The following is a 13,387-nucleotide window of genomic DNA, read 5'->3' as shown; positions in this document are numbered from 1 at the left end:
TATAAACTTCACCCCTCTCTCCACTATGCCAAAGGCATATGGAAACTATTAAGCATCTCACATGGGAGTTGTTGAGTGTTGAAATGACCTATTTTTTGGCTGATTTTTGTTGTTTTTGAGAGTTGAATGGTTGATTTTATGAGTTGATTGATTGGTTTGGAAGTGGTTTGAGAGTGTTTTGGATAGGTTGGAATGGTTTTATTAAGCTCATGATGTTTATTAGTAGAGATGTGAAGTTCTGTTGATGTTCTGTTTGGTCCTGATAGCTTTTGTTGAGCTTCTGTTTTGTTTTGTTTTCTCTCTGTATGGAAGGATGGAGTATTGATTGATAGGGTTTGAGATTGTTTGAAAGCTTATTGAGTGATTTTTTATGGTTTGGAATGAGTTATTTGGTTCTAATGCTTTCTATTGACCTTCTGTAACTCTCTATTGAGCTTCTGTGAGCCTCTGATGCTTTCTGTAGACCTTCTGTATGCTTCTATATGTGTTCTGTTGGATGAGAGTGTAGCTTGGGAAAGTTTTCTAGTCTTGGAAAGATGTGAATATAAGTGCAAAAGAGCTAAAAGAAGTCAAAGAAGTAGCTACTGAAGACTCAAGTAAAGACTGGAGTGAAGTGACAGTGGTGAGCTATGAAAAGACACTGTAGTGGCTCTGGTGCCTCTTCATATCAGACATACCTCTTGGGAGGTGTATCCATGACCTAAGAAGGATTATTGAGGGTAATTATTGAGTGATTGTAGTGAGGATATGATGTACTATTGATGGAGAGAGAGAGAGAGAGTCAGAGATAGTCAAATCTATCAAAACAGTGTGATTGTATGTGAGAGATTGAGAAAGAAAACCATGAAGATATTGAAGATGAATACTATGTGATGTATTTCCATTCAAAGATGGTGTATTTCTTTGCTTTCTTTGTTCTATTGATAGATTTTGTGAAGATGTTGGGGAATATGGTTGATTCTATCAAATCCATGGGAGATCTACATGATGCTGCATGAAGATTTGTTATGCCTGGTGTTCTTTTCTTCATTGTGATCATATAAACCCTAATAAAAAAAGCTTGTTGATGTTACAAGATAGATTTTCTTGTAAGAGAATTCCCTTTTCCTTGGTGTTCCTCTTGGGGCTCCATGTTTTTTGTGCGCAGCCGGGGAAACTTGCCATCAACAAGCACCAGAAGAGGCTGAAAATGAAGGAAATGGCATTGCCAAGAAGAGAAGAATTCAATGGATGTTTTTTCCTCTTCCTGTTGAAGCAGCAGAAACTTGCATCTTGGTGGCAAACTGTTTGGGAACAAACTGAAGAGCAGAAACAGAGAGAATGACCATCCATGGAAGATTTGGCATTCATTGAGAAGTTTCCAGACATCATCAAGTGGGAGATTGTGAAGAAGCTTTAAGAGTCGTGGTCTGTGGAGGTTCACAAGAATAAGAAGAAAAAGAGTTGGAATTTGTTCGTGGATGCTCAACAGCAAGATACGTGGGATGCTTGGTGTACTGATAATCTTCTGTTTGTTCAATTGGCAACCCACTGGAAGTTGGTAGACAGAGTGTTTTTCACAACATACATTGTTGAAACCATCAAAAGCTGGCATTACTATGATGATGGCACCACCACAATGCTTAGACGTATGCATTTTGACACCTTCAGAACCGAATACCTTCCTCTGTGCAGTGGCATGAAAGCAGAATTCAGAGATGTTGAAAAGGAAGAAGTAGAAGAAATGTTGGCAAAAGAGTCCTCGAGAGGCTGAAGCCTTCTATTATCCCTCTGTGGAGCACTAACAACATAGTGGAGCCAACCCCCTGATGAATGACGCAATAAAGAGGTAAGCGTTAGAACGAGTCCAGAGGTACGTGAGAAGAGAAAATGCAAAAATCAAAGCTGAGAACGAGCTCGCAGCAGAAGCCGCCTTTGACGCCCTTGCGGAACTCTTTATAGAAGTCCCAATGGCACATCAAGCCCTTCCTCCTCCTGTTGGAGGTCCACTTCCAAGCCAGATCCATCCTGGAAATATTGATGACAGGCTAGCGAATGTAGTTCCATTGCCAGTTTTTAAGGGAGAGTACAATGAAGACCCTGATCTTCATGTAGCAGAGTTTATGGTAGTATGTGTGGCTAACAATGCCAGAACCCCTGAGCATTGGTTAGCAATATTCCCCGCCACTTTCAAGGGCGCAGCGTTTCAGTAGTATGAGAGACAAGCAGCAGGAACTTTTGGCACATGGGACGACCTGAAGTTGGCCTTCCTCACTAAATTCAGGCATGAAGGTTTTGAAGAGCGGATGCGAGAGGAATTTATGAATTTAAGTCAATCCTCTGGAGAAAGAGTAGAAGCTTATGTCTCACGAATGGAATCCATTCTGAAGAGATGGACTAACCATAATTTATATGATGGCATTCAGAAGGGGGTGTTTTTCCCAGAGAATTACAATTTGAAGTCTGTAAGTTTGTGGAGCTGCAAAGACCAGCCACACTGCAAGCTACAACAGAAGGTGCAAGACTGTACGATGAAGTGGAAGCTAGATTGGTGATGAATCCAGGAAGAGGAGTCCTACCTCCTCTGATGCCAGGAATGATGTACCCACCAAATGCAATCCCAGGGACAGTCCCCTACCCCTATCAACAAATGCCCCCAGTATCACAATACAGTGCACCAAATCCATAGTGGCCACAATCAATGCCTCAAATGATGGTTCAACCACAACAACAATGGTCCCAACCAATTTTCCCAATGCCAAATTAGCAGCAATAATGGAACCCTACCAACTGGAGCCAACAGCCAATAGTTCAAACAGAAGCTCTGAATCAGAATCAGAACAGAGACCCCTCTGCATCAACCCAACCTGTTTATGCAGTGATTATAGAGACTCCTCAAAACCCTACTGCCAGTACCTCAGGAGGAGAAAGCTTGAAGGATTATTTATCCAACTCAGTTGCAAATATCAAAAAGGAGTTGATGGATATGATTACAGAGCAACTACAGACACTAAAAGTGAATACCGCTAGCATATCTAACGTTGCAAGAGCAGGAAGAGATATGATGTGGTCAAATACTTGGTGTGGTAAGTGTCATCAAGCAGGCCATTTAGCCACTGAATGTACACGAAAGCCAACAGTCCCTGGAGCTTTCTGTTCCTACTGTTTACGAAAGAACCATACAAAGGATATTTGCTCTCTGAAGGAGATGCATGATAGGAGAAAGAAGGAAGAAGATGCAAGATTCAACTTGTTGGAATCCAAAATGACAACACACGATATTGGACCCAAGCCTAGAGAGTTTGGTCCTAATTTTGGTCCAAGGAGGTTTCCCTCTCAAAGTTACAGAGGAAGACAGTCTGGAGGTGATCAGAGATCAGAAATGGAGTGTTACAGATGCGGAAAAAAGGGACACATTTCACCAAATTGTCCAAATCCCAGAAGGTCAGTGGATTACAAGCCCTTATGCAGTCGATGCAAAGGACAAGGCCACACTGCAAAAGACTGTCCAAGCCCAGCCCCAGTGAAAAACAATGCTATTGATAGTCCGGCCAAGGCCCAAGAGCCTACCTCCAATTTAGTGGAATTGGAAGTTGCTGCCATCATGCATGCAAAAAAGAAGGAACCACCTATCCAGAAAGAAAATAATCCTCCTGTTAGAACAGTGAAGTTCAATCTTCCACCAGAAGAACAGAACAGAATAGAGCCTTACAGTGCCGTACAGAGCACTATAGTGCCACAGAGAGTCACAGAGACAATTCCAGAGACAGGACCAGAGGTCCAGGAGATAGAAGAGGAGGAAGTGCCACAAGTAGCAGAAGAAGTCCCCATGATGCCCCTGTTGGAAGAAAAATAAAAAATGAAAATGGGTGTTGCCCCATTCCCTAACCGGTTAGAGAAGCCAGTGGATCCTATTAAGGAATACGATCTAGTCAGAGATCTAGATACCTTTAAACCAAACCTCACATTCCGATAATTATTGATGTTGTCTCCTAGTTGCCGAGAAAGGTTCAAAAGTATACTGACAAGAAGATGTGGCTTAAGGGTTGCTCCCTCAACAGCAACAAAGTCCAACAAAGCTCCAGAGCCTGTAAAAGAAGTGGACGTGGCTAACGCCTTCCTAGATCCGGGTAACCCAGAGACTGGCGTGTGGATAGAAGGCTGCTTTATTGCAAATGCACTGATTGATGGTGGCTCATCAGTGAACATTATGACGGATGTGACAATGAAGGATCTAGGCCTACAAGGTGTGCAACCAACCCAATGGCTCATCAGACTGGCAGATCAGAGCAGAATCAAGCCTTTGGGCATTCTCCCATATGTGAAGACTACAATGGCTGGAAAAGATTATTGGCTAACCTATTTGGTAGTGAAGCCAAACTCTTATGGTACATCCTACCCCCTGTTACTGGGCAGACCATGGCTTTTTGAAGCCAGAGCAAGGACGGATTGGTTCAAAGGAACCTTGACCATGGGTAGAGGACCCAATAAAGTGGTGTTGAAGCTATATGGTGCTCAAAAAGGACATGGATCCACCTCCTTGGAATTATCTTCTGACTCCCCTAATGAGGCTACAGATGGAACATCAACAGACAAAGATGCTGTCAAACAGATTCTTCCCAAGAAAATAGTGGCACGTTCCTTAATAGTGGATACAATAAGCCGACTCCCAAATGATGCAAAGCCCTTGACAATGGGTGAATACTTCCTGCCTGAACCAGGAATGACTTCTGAAATTACCTCTGACAGTGAGATAGAGGCTTGGATGTATTGCTCTCCCTGCTACATGGCCACTGTAGAGCCAGAGACAGAGGCAGAAGATAAAACAGAGAACATGTTCTTTTCTTATAGAGCTCCTACAGAGATAGAGACAGAGATAGAGACCAAAGATGATGAAGATGATATTGAAGAAGAAGGTTATGAAAGCGAGACGAAAGAGTCTATCCCACCTGAAGAAGATATATATGAAGAAGAAGTTCCGGAAGCATCAGAAGCAGATGAGCTCATGCTGTGGGACAAAATGGTGATGGTACCATTTGGTCTAGTAAATTGATCTTCTTATATGCAAAATCTTTATAAGAAATGGTTAAAGAAGAACAAGCCGTCTTTCAGTAGTGGCTCTTGCCGTCCTCAACCATCCTTGCCAAAGAAAGATGATGATGATGCACCGTGCCAACAAGCACCAGTCTCACAATTCCAATAGGCATTAGAGGGTCCCTGTTATGTGATGTTCCCGGATGCGTCATCAGAAGATGAGTCTTCAAGCCAAGAGGTAACTAATCTCGAAACCAAAACCGAGACAGCCCTGATCCCATTTCACCATTTCAAGGGGCAACCTAAGTTCTTACGGCAGGAAGACGTTGGGTCTAGTGGGACATCAGAAGAGGACACCACCCCCTTGAAGGAGTCGGATCTGTACCCAGAAGCAGTCCGTGGGACCTTCATCCGTGAAGTAGAAGGTGAAAGGCAGTTAACCTTTGTGGATGCAGATGGTACTGAACGCCATTTGAAGGTGGGTAGCAGCCTACCAGAAGAGAAGTTGTCAACTTTATACAACTTGTTGAAAGAGAATTTGGACGTGTTTGCATGGTCCTACAAAGACTTAAAGGAGATTGATCCCACAATATGTCAGCATCATATTGACTTGGAGCCTGATGCCAAGCCAGGACAGCAACGACAGAGGCGAATGAACCCGAATTATTCCACATTGGTGAAAGCAGAGCTGCTGAAGCTTCTGGAAGTCGAGTTCATCTATCCAGTGGCAAATAGTGAATGGGTTTCACCCATCGTGGTTGTACCCAAGAAGAATGGCAAGCTTCATATATGTGTGGATTTCCGCAAGTTGAATTCCAAGACGAAGAAGGATCACTTTCCTATCCCTTTCACAGACCAACTGTTAGACACAGTGGCAGGACATGAGCTTTATTCCCTTCTGGATGGATTCAGTGGATATAACCAAGTGCAAATAGCAAAAGAAGACCAATCCAAAACAACCTTCACCACAGAATGGGGGACCTACGATTACCGAGTGATGCCGTTTGGGCTCTGCAATGCCCCTGCTATCTTCCAGCGGAGTGATGATGGCCGCATTCCAAAATCATATGCACGACTTTATTGAGGTATATTTGGATGACTTCTGTGTCTATAGTTTGATCTGTGAACACTGGGGACATTTGGAACAATGCTTTGACCGATGCCGGGAGTATGGGATTTCCCTCAACCCCGACAAATGCATCTTTGGGGTCTCTTCTGGAGTTTTGTTTGGCCACATTGTCTCTGCACAAGGGAAGTCAACAGACCCTGCAAAGATCGAAAAGATTGCAGCTCTGATAGTATCCACCAACCTCAAATAGTTGAGGGGATTCTTAGGCCATGTGGGTTACTACAGAAGGTTCATAGCTCATTTTGCAACAAAGGAAACCTCCTTGCACAAGCTTCTGAGGAAAGATGCAGAGTTTATTTGGACGGAAGAATGTGACAAAGCCTTCAACACTCTGAAGCAGTGTCTGATTGAGGCACCCATCCTGCAACCTCTTGATTGGACGAAGGAGTTTCATGTACACACTGATGCATCAGTTGAAGGGCTAGGTGCTGTCCTATGTCAAAAGGGCCCCTCGAAATTAGATCAACCGATCTACTACGCAAGCCGAAAAGTCACTGATAGGGAACATAACTATACAGTGACAGAGTTGGAGTGCTTGGCAATGGTGTTTGCCCTAGAGAAGTTTCACCACTACCTACTGTCTACCCACTTTAAATTTTATGTGGATCATGAGGCCCTGTCCTTCCTGATGAACAAAGCAGACGTAAAAGGACGAATGATGAGATGGCTCCTTCTATTCCAGGAGTTCGACTTTGAGGTAATTACCAAACCTGGTCGTTCCCATGTTCTGGCTGATCATCTGTTACGTATGCCACAAACTGCAGACGAGGAGCAGGATGATCCAGACCTCCCTGATGCTTCCCTATTCCTGGTAGAAACTGTAACCCCCTGGTATGCAGACATTGCCAATCTGTTGGCAACCCAATAGTACCCTCATGGTATTTCTAGTTGGGACAGGAAGAAACTTGTGTTAGAATCAGCCCCCTATACCCTGTTAGGTGGAGCACTGTATAAGAAAGGCAAAGATGAAGTGCTCAGAAGATGTGTTACATGAGATGAGATTGGGATTGTTCTGAAGGCTTGCCATGATGAGCCATATGGGGGCCACTTTGCAGGTGAAGCCACAGTCAGGAAGGCTCTGTTAGCAGGTTACTGGTGGCCGACCATCCACAAGGATGCCTATGATTACTGTAAGCGATGTGATGCCTGTCAGAGAATGGGGAAACCTACTAAGACCAGTGCCATGCCACTGCAACCTATCCTTCCCTTGAAGCCTTTCGAGAAATGGGGCATCGACTTCGTAGGCTCGATCGATCCTCCTACCAGAAGAAAGCAGAACAAATACATCTTGGTATGTACAGATTATGTCACAAAGTGGTGTGAAGCTAAAGCCCTAAAGCGGGACGATGGTAACATCGTGGCCCTGTTCATGTACGAGAATATCATCACCTATTTTAGCAGTCCCCTGGAGTTGGTAAGTGATAGAGGCACTCATTTCATTAATAAAGTCATGGAAGAGTTGACAGAGCTGTATAAGATCCACCATCGCAAGTCCAATCCTTATTACCCCAGAGCCAACGGCCAAGTCGAAGTCACAAATCGCATCCTCTGCTCGATTCTGACAAGCACAATTGCCGCACATCGTCATGATTGGGATGATCGACTTACAGAGGCCCTCTGGGCGTACAGAATCTCCCATAAAGCAGCAACAAGACAGACACCCTTTCAACTCTGGTGTATGGTACAAAAGTTGTTTTCCTTGTTGAACTGGAATTGCCCTCTTTGCGAGTGGCTACTATCAAAGAGCGTTTGGGGGACGATGATTCACTGCAACGCCGTCTCCTGCACTTGGAATGTTTGGACGAAACTCGCAGGATGGCTCTATAGTACATGGAAGCCACGCAAGCTCGACGTAAGGCTTACCATGACAGCGTCATTAAGCACAAGGAGTTCAAGGAAGGTGATTTGGTCCTAGCCTATGATTTACGATTTGGCAAGTTTCCTGGCAAGCTCCAACAGTGGTGGATGGGCCCATATAAGGTACTTGCTGTCCAAGTGCAGACCGTTGATGCCTTTGATGATCCCTTCCTGATCAATGGATATCGCCTGAAGAAGTACTTCCCTCCTTGGGGATCTTGACAATCACGGTCACCTGATCCTTTCCCTTGTTGGCGTGGCACTGTAATTCTTATGATGCTACTTCTGATAGCCGTTCTTCAGCCACTCCTGATGAGGTGGACACAACCCTCTGTCCCCTCAGCCCCATCTTTGAGCCCTGATCTCTTATCCTCTATTTTCCACCAGCGACAGTGACGAGGTGGGTTCTGACAAATGGTATTTCCACCATTCCCTTGCTTAATTCGAAACAAAAAAAAAAGAAAAAATTTATATACATATCGATCATGGGAGAAAAGGACTTCGGTCCTTGTCATGCCGACCTATTCTTTGAGAAAAGGTGGAGACACCCTCGGAAATATGAGAAAACAAGAAAAAAGAAGAAAAAAAAAACAAAACTATTATGGGAGAAAAGGAAGAAATTCCTTGTCATAGCAGGCCTCGCTCCAAGAAAATGTGTTAAACACCCTTAGGCGGGAAGCTGGTTGTGGAAAAGGTGGTAACACCCCGCAGTTCAGGATAATTGACTCACCGGCAGAAAATGGTCCAGAAGAAATTTGAAGCCACCTCCCTTGGTGCGCTGTCTCGGCAACTTCATCAGTCTATCTGCTCCCTTTCGCAGACAATCTTTTCTACAACCAATTGAAGTACCAGATTTGATGGCTCCCTCCCTGGGTACGCCTCTTCAACAACTCACAATGCGATCTTCATCGACAAACAATCGAATGACACGAGCTTTCATCCTAACCGGATGGGGAAGTGAGTATGGGTTGCCCTTTGTCACTATCAAATGAATGTGAGACAGAGGGTGGGGCGAGTGACCAGTCCTTCCCTTTCAAATCAAATGAGAGGTACGATGTGTGAATGAAGTGTTGCACGCACGGGATGGGCCTCTCAATGCACAAAGTACGATCTGTTTCTGTGCACTGCACCATAAGGCTCCCTGGCCTTCCTTCTCGCACCATATGCCGGCATAGGGCGGGATGCACAGTTGCACCATCAAATGCGCACAAGGCATACAACCTTTGCACAAGTGACCATGAGGATTACATCAATGGGGTTCAGGAAAGGGTTGCCCTCTGTATCTTTCAACAGAGCGTGAGACAGAGGGTGGGCTGAGTGTGACTGGAGTTTCTTCCATCAATTACCGAGAGGTGAGATTGAGGGACGTTACGACCTTTGGCGCAAGGTATGTTCCCGTTTCCCTATGCACCCATGGGGTGGGTCTCTGCCATCATCACAGGACATGTCACCCTGTTCTGTACACTGCACTGTAAGGCTCCCTTGCCTTCCTGCTTGCACTTATGCCAGACGGGTTGGACGCACTAATGCACCATCAACTGTGCACCCTGGTATACTCCTTCTACACCATCCCCCTTGTGGATTCCTAAACCGGGTGTGAGATATGGGTTTTCATTCTGATTTCCTCGAGTGATATTAGTCATGGGGCGAGTGACTGCTCTTTCATTCCATATGAGTGATTGTGAGTTGAGTGCAATATCCCTCGTCCTCGACAAATTTCATGCGATTCCTTCAACCAACTACCTCCCTGGGTGCTGCCGCGTGGTCCCTGCCACGAAGGACGTGTGCTGGAGCGAACCTTGGTACCTCCTACAGCCGACAATAACAATGGACGTGCCATCGATAATCAACCTTGATTCTCTACAATATGGGCCAAGTTTTTCTAACCCTATCCCTTTTGTTTCTCATTGACGGTCATGTTTTAAGTGTGGGGACGTTCATGGATGGTCTGTTATGTGGTATTAGGCCCCTGTTGCTCGGTTAACCCTGTCCATTAAGGTTTTAAGTGTGGGGATGCGTCCTTGCATGTTCACATTGCATAACCCTCTGCATATGCCTCAACCTGCTAATATCTCTATGCCATGACTTGCTTTTACCCTACTGGGGTCCCTTCCCCACCCATCCGTTCCTTTTTCACCCACCCTCGAGGCTATTCCCTTGCAGTTTTCCTTCATTCCCTGATTTTGTTGTCCTGCCATGAGCACGTACTCTACGTTCACCGAAATCCACATCCCACCTTATCACCCTATTCATCCCTTTGAACTAACCATTTTTCCTATTTACCTACCCCTGTTCCAATGCACGGTTTTTGAGTTATTAATTTTTGATGGGTTTTGCGTACATTGGACGGTTTTCCATGTGAACGTACTTTGCTTGCTTCAGAACAGTGTTCTGACGTCATAGCCCTGACAACCACTTTCTCCTTAACATTTTTCCTTTTTACTCTGTGTCATTTCGATTCACGGTTTGTCCAATATTAATTTTTGCGATTTTCAAGACTTTTTCGTGCGTCTTTTTGACATTTTTCCATGTGAACCTGCCCTGTTTGCATCGGACTTCCAATTTGATTTGACAGCCGTGTCCATCGCGCCTTCCACCTTTTTTCTTTTTTCTCCACCCTCTTTCGACTTCCGGATTTTTTATTATTAAATTTTAAATGCGTTTTGGGGTGTATTTTTGGTATTTTTCGCATGTGAACCCCTCTTACTTCCACTGGAACTGCGTTCTAACATGACAACCCTATGCCACCCCTTCCTGCGGACATTTTTTCTTTTTACTGCATGTCATTTCGGTAAGCGGTTCGTCCAATATTAATTTTCGATTCTATTTTCGGGTCTGTTTTTTGGGTTTTTCCCATGTGAACGTGTCTTATCTCAGTTGGAACCATGTTTTGACGTGATAGGATTATCGGGCCCGTCTTTCTGCATATTTTTCCTTTTTTCCTGCACTTTGTTCTGATGCACGAATCTTCCGATATTAATTTTCATTTGCGTTTTTGCACTCGTTTTTTGCGTTTTTTGCATGTGAACGCCCTGTCTTTCCCCCGGAACCCTTGTTGCACGTTTCCCTTGTCTTCCTCCTGCTGTCTTGCACAATTTTTGTTTTTACGACATTTCGTTTCGATGCCCGAATTGGGAGATATTAAATTTTCTTTGTTTTTACGTGTTTCGCGCGACTCGTTCCGTGCGTGAACGCGCCGTTTTCGATTTCACGCATCTCCACACGCCCCGATCGCATCCGCGTACCCCGTACTGACATCCCGGTGCTATTTCGATCCCGTCATGGCAAAGTTTTTTACCCCGCCTCGTGCACGCGCGCGGGATGGGGGCATGCCTTTCTTTTATGGGCGGTACCCTCCCCCCATGGCCACCCTCCCCTATCCCCCCCCCCACCCCCCACAGGCACCCTCCCCCCATGGGCACCCTCCTCTATCCCCCCATCCCCCCTTTCTCTCTCCATGGACACCCTTCCCCCCAACCACCTCCCTTCCCCTCTCCCCCCTGCGTCCCCCCTCCTCTTCTCCATCTCCATCTCCTTCCCCCCTCCTCCCTTCCCCTCCCTCCTTCTCTGCAACCACCGTCGCCACGCCACCCGCCAGTCGCCCGGGCCCTGCCATGTCGCCACGCCACCCGCCAGTCGCCTGGACTCCGCCGTGCAGCCCCTCTGTCGCCCCGCCGCGCCGCCTAGGCCTTCGGACGCCCTGTCCGTCGCCCCCTAGCACGTCCCCCGCCCGCTCCTGTGACGTCGCCACGTCTCCCTGGCACCCCCCCCGCATGCTACCGGATCAACCTACCCGTCCCACCCCAATCCCCACATCCCCCCACACACACTCTTACCCCCCCATAAGCCCCCCTTCACACCCACCTAGCAACCCCCCTCCTAAGCCCATTTCCCCCCTACCCCCCGTAGTAGACCTCCAACCAACCAACAACGGCCCCCGTCGAAACACGCAGACATCCTTCTCAATCCCCTTTCCCACGCACGGGTGTGTGTGCATCCGCGGGGCTGCGCGTGGTTGTTCGTGTGCGGGTGCGGGAGTCTGTTAGCGACTGTTCACACGCAGCTGACACGCAGTCCATTCCCGGGTATATTCCCGAATTTTTAATTTCCAAACCCGAAAAACCTTAAAAATGCCTTTAAATTAAAAAAATTCATTAAAAATCAATTAAATTCTAAAAAAATTACAAAAAAATCTTAAAAAATTTCTTAATATTTTTGCAGTAAATTGCAATTTTTTTCCAAACTTAAAATCTCAGAAAAAAATTTCAAAAAATTTTAAAAGCAAAAATTCTTTTAAAAATACACACAAACTGAGTAAAAATTCATTAAAATTGATAAAAATACCAATTTAATTGCAAAAAATTTCCTAAAATTTCCATAAACTTTTTTTGCTTATTTTTGGAATATTTCCTTTGAAAATGCTGTGCCAATTTATTCTACTATTATTTTATGGAAAAAATGCTTCATTAAATGCCTAAATTCATGAAAAATCCTCCTTAATTCCAAACACAAGCTGAAAAATCTGAAAAAATCCAGATATCTTGGTTCTTTTTGGATTGCTAACCTGCATTTTGGGGCTTGAGAAGTGCGCATTCATTGCATACACATACACCCACTTCCAAGTATTTTTTATTTTTTTCGCTACCCCAAAATTCACGCTTAATTTTTAACATGAATCATAAACACCACCATGGCACGCGCACTCGCGCTAAACACACCTTTTTCTAATTAAAATCAACCCGTCGTTCACTTAGCACGCACTAAGCGCGCTTCAGAGGCACCTTAATATTTTTAATAACAATGAACCAACCGTCACAAAAGCACGCGCTGGCAAAAAAACGCTCCACATCACCTTAATTTTTAATAAATGAATTTGCATTTAGAGACCCAGTCTGGGTATTGAAGTCCGGGCTGCGTTAATGCACCGCTCCAACCTAATAATTTGTAATTAAAATTTTAAGAAGGAACTGTCGTTTTCTTGTTAAGGCTTATCACTTAATTAAAAATTCACCCATTTCTTAATAATTCATAAAATGAACCCTTCATTAAATTAATTCCCCCTCACTGCACTTATTTCCCCTTTTTAATGAGCTCGCTTCGTGGGATGGGCGTATACAAATCTATTAGTTGACACTGATGGTCAAGTTATGGTCCAGTCTTGATGTCCTTTTTTTTGTAGTCTGATTTGTCCATGTGTTACGATTAAGGGTACGGTGTGTAGTTTTTTCTTTATTGCCTGATACGGGGATTTGGGTGTTTGCATGTTGTATAGCATAAAGCTTTCAGTCGCATATGTGTAGAGGTCATGTCGAATTTTTTCTAGGCTGTAGTTTGCTTGGGGATAGTTGGTCGAGTCATGTTTTACCACCTTGGTTGATATCTTATCAT

Source organism: Lygodium microphyllum, chromosome 24 (genome assembly GCF_053477565.2).
Source record: "Lygodium microphyllum isolate KBCC chromosome 24, Lygodium_microphyllum_v1.1.10, whole genome shotgun sequence".
Lineage (NCBI taxonomy): Eukaryota > Viridiplantae > Streptophyta > Polypodiopsida > Schizaeales > Lygodiaceae > Lygodium > Lygodium microphyllum.
This window is presented reverse-complemented; position numbering follows the sequence as displayed.